This window comes from Lissotriton helveticus, chromosome 11, assembly GCF_964261635.1.
Source record: "Lissotriton helveticus chromosome 11, aLisHel1.1, whole genome shotgun sequence".
Taxonomy (NCBI): domain Eukaryota; kingdom Metazoa; phylum Chordata; class Amphibia; order Caudata; family Salamandridae; genus Lissotriton; species Lissotriton helveticus.
This window is the reverse complement of record NC_136072.1, coordinates 809,169,278-809,173,892: the sequence shown is the minus strand read 5'-3', so window position 1 is coordinate 809,173,892 and position 4,615 is coordinate 809,169,278.

Sequence of the window (4,615 nt, the reverse complement as noted above, 5' to 3'; positions counted from 1 at the left end):
TGAGCAAATATCTATTATTATCACCGCTAAAGTTGAAAGTCTTATTAAGCCCCTATCTGATAAATTAGATATTCTCTCCAACAAGGTGACAAGGTTAGGCAGTCAACTCTCCGCCCATAGCGAACTAGTCAAAACCTTGATGGCTACTACGGTAGAATGTAGGGAAAGTAATGATGTTTTAATTAGATCAGACTCTGTAGTCCAGCGTAGCGGGGAGAAGGATAGGGTGATATTAAGTAAGAACACCTTCCAAATGTCTAGTGGCACGAATAATAAGACAACACCTGAACTTAGGAGCGCACAGATAGTCGCTGAACCCAAGCGATGCCATTCTATTAATTTACCCCCTGATTGCGCACCGTATGTGGCTGTTTTAACAAACGTGCCACCACTGGAACGGGGTTTACATCAGAATCAGATAGAATCCCATGATTCCCTCAAAAATAAAACGATATTTTGGTTGAACAGACAATGTGGGTTTCCAGTGAACCCTAATAGCCAGATCCTTACTACCAGAAGGGTTAACTGGATTGGTAACTCTAACAAAAGTATTAAGGGGGATTGTGTCATTATTAATTTAAAAAACCCTCACTATGCTGCAACCTCCCTAATAAGAGCGTCTTCACTCCCACACTCTGATCAGGCTATTACCCTGCGCCCACTTGGCTTTTTCTATACCTAACGATAGAGCCAAGAGGGGTTCCCCCCTGTTGGAAAGATGCTCATACGCACCCTAAATCCCAGAGGTACCTGTGTCAAACCGGTGCGAAGCTTTAAGCACTTTAGATGCAAATGATTGACTCAACCCGGATTGCTATAATAATGCAGAGACGGTCCCTCTAGGTGGCAAAGAAATGGAAGGGATAATAACGAATTACATAGTATTACTACCTGAGGTTAATGTATATAATGCTGTAGAAATAAGGGGAGGACAAGATGATGAACAGAGGGTTGGGGTCGTACAGATGGGTGACCTCACCCAAGTGAAGGTGTGTACCAGGGGTGATAGAGGGATGTCCATCGTGAGCTGCAATGTTGCCGGGTTGGCATCTAAAGGGGATACACTGGGTTGGATGAATTTTATAAATTCACATGACATACTCTGTTTCCAAGAAACATGGTGTACCGACCCAGTAAGCTACGATGGTTTCGCCTCCTATAATTTGTTAGCGCAGGGCTCCATGTCAGGAAGAGCCAAAGGAGGGCTTCTGGTACTGGTATCTATTAATCAACCTCTGTTTGTGGTGAGGTGTATGCATGTTGGGGCCCATGTTCAGATTTTATGGTTGTACGAGAAGCATGGCCGTAATGTCCTTTTATTCAATTTCTACAATAACATTTTTGATAAAACACGCCACCAAGTTGTCCTGGATTTAGTTGTTACTGTAGAGAATCTGATTGCTGAGGTAAATGTTATTTTTGATTTTATTTGGGTGGGTGATTTTAATATACCAATATGTGCTTTGTCCACTCAGAAGGTCTGTGGGGTTAAAAACAATTCAGGAGTGGATGACTTGCATTTCCGCCATAATACATACGGGGAGTCACTTAATAAATGTATGGAGGACCAAGACTTGGAAATTTTGCAATTCTCAAATGATTTTAATGGTAATATTGTCCCCACGTTCACAGGTAGGAACACAAGTACCATTATTGATCATGGTATTGTATCCTCCAATTTAGTACCTTACTGTAAGGCCCCAATGATTGAAGAGACCTCTCTGATCGACGATAATTACATCATTTTAGAAATTGCTATTTGGGTAAGAAGGACAGCCCAATGCGAGAAAATTGTGGAGAATCTTGAACCACATAGGCCGAATGGTGTGAGGCTAAAGTAGAAAGGTGAAAAATGTACGGAATTACTTAGTACCATTATTAATACGTGTCTTGGGGAAATTAACGATATTTTAAGACTTGATAATGAGCCTGAGCGGGCCTTGAATAACTTTAATGGCATTAATAAATCGATAGACGCTATATTTACTACGCCTGGCAAATTGACACCTAACCATACCCCGGGCTGGTTTGACCACACTTGTACGTCACTTCTGACTGAGTTAAAACAGGCACTAACGACCAGACCAAGGGACCAGTTCTTGGTTACTCAGTTGAGCTCAGATTATAAACTTGCTCTTAAGTGCAGAAAGGGTGAGTTGCAACAGCAGGCTTGGGATGCCTTGACGCAGGCTGTGGAATTGTCTAACTGTGCCCTTTTTTGGGCTGCGGTTAATTCCCCATTTCTTAAAGACGATTTTATCCCTGTGCTTACTTCAAATGTGACTAGCGAGTCCTGGGTTTCCCATTTTTCGGAAATCTTTATATCCAACCATTTGCCTGGAACCATTCACAGCCCATGGCCGATCGTACCTTTGAATATCAGTGTAGCGGAGGTGGAACTTGGAATAAACAACAGTAAGGGGGGGAAGGCCCAGGAGCCTGATGGGGTCCCTATTGATGTATACAAAGCCTCCCCGTCTTTGTGGAGCCCCATTTTGACAATCGTATTTAATGCCGCTCTGAGTAACGGGGCACCCTCTACGTGGGGAGAATCGATTATCATTCCAATCCACAAGAAGGGAGATAGGTCGGACCCTAAAAACTACAGGCCTATATCTCTGCTTGACTCCTCAATTAAAACCATGAGTAGAGTATTACTGGTTAGATTGGAAGATTGGGCGGAGGCAAATGGAATCTTGACTATTACCCAGTATGGTTCCGGAAAGGTTGTGGTACTCTCGATCAATGTTTAAATCTACATCTTCTGATCGGGAAATACACCCAGGCTAAACAGGGATCTCTCTATCTCTGCTTTGCTGACCTAAGCAGTGCGTTCGATTTGGTGGACCACGCCATCTTATGGAGAACCCTGCTAGAGCTTGGTGCCCCTGAGGGTATAAAAAACTACTAAACACACAAGGGAGCAAAACAGGTCTAAGGATGGTGTGTGACTATACCAGTGATCGTGATACAATTGGATACATGTATGAACAGTTGCTGTCAATAAATGCAATTCAAAACATAACAGTGCTGTGAGCAGCATAAGCTAGAACAATTTCCATCAGTCCACCCTTGTGGTGCAGTTTGCATCATGTGGAAATTGTCGATCATTCCATAGCGCATCCGACCAAATAGTGCCGGTGCGAAAAATGGATCTCAGTAATCTAGCCATGATGTTCATCCTAGACTCATATGGAAAAAGTGCAGTGCTCAAATAGTGATAACAAAATAAAATTGACTACCCAGATCCTGGAGAATGTAACCAGGGGGAACTGTGTGTCAAAGGTTAAAATCACGCCGAGTGGTGAGACCACCCTATGGCGCTTATGCAGAACGGTCTAATCTTTTTTCTGGCCCGGCTCTATGAAAAATTGCAAAGTGGTGTACGATTTGGTCTAAGAGGAGAGTGCACCCCTAGATTCAGTGTTAAGAGGGGCATAAGACAAGGATGTGTCCTTGCCCCCCTCCTTTTCACCTTGTTTATTAACGAAATAGATGTGGTTCTAAAATATGTCAATTCTGATGCCCACCAGGTTAAAGGGACCGTAGTGCCGGTATTGTTGTACGCGGACGATGCCGTGCTACTGTCTAGGACGCCCATTGGTCTCCAACGATTGATGGACAGATTCTCTGATTTTATTAAGGACAGGAAACTGCTCATCAATAAAAAGAAAACTCATACTATGACCTGTGGGGCGAGCCGTAAGAAGTCACATGCCTTTTTCATAGATGGTCAGAAAGTGCAGCACATAGACAAATTCTGCTATTTAGGAATTAACTTTGATAAAGAGAGTTCATGGTCCCACGAACTTACTAATGTCCGCGCCAAGATGGCTAAAAGCGCTTATGGGGTATTCAGATTTGCGGCTAAGCTTGGCGACAGACGTACCAGGGATATGATGCAGATCTTTCAAGCCAGATGTGTATCAATTGCTATTTATGGGGCTGGGGTGTGGGGGCACTATCCTGATAGTCGCTTGCAAACAGAGGAAAATCATTTTTTCAAAAAGCTATTATGTTTACCTACATCTGCCCCAACTGAGTTAATACATCGAGAACTGGGGATTAAATATTTGTCAGACCTGACGTCCCTAAGGCCCCTAATGATCTGGCGATCCATCTGGCTTAAGGAGGAGACATCTTTTAATAGATCTGTTATAGAGGATTGTCTTACATTGGACAACTACCATAAGATCCCCTGGTTTAAATACATCATTTATAGTTTCCAGGAAATTTTTGATTTAAATATACTGGTTAACCCGCATTCTGCCGCTGATGTACCTAGAAGCGAGTTGAAGTCAACATTTTTGCTGTATAGAGCTAGGATGCGGGCGGTTAGTACAGGATTATTGTCCTCGACCATGTTCTATAATAGATACACTGTCAACAAAGGTTTCCAACTATATCTAACCCAGGTGACCCGACCCTCACATAGATTTCTATTTACCAGGGTTAGATTTGGGCTAGTCCATCACCCGGTGTCCTTCCCCAGTCTTCAAAAACATCCGGTCGGACCCTGTCCCGGTGATGGCCTTTCAAAGCAGAGCACAATGCACTTTCTTTTGATATGTAATCTCTACACGAACCTACGTATTGTTTATCTTAAAGCGATGTT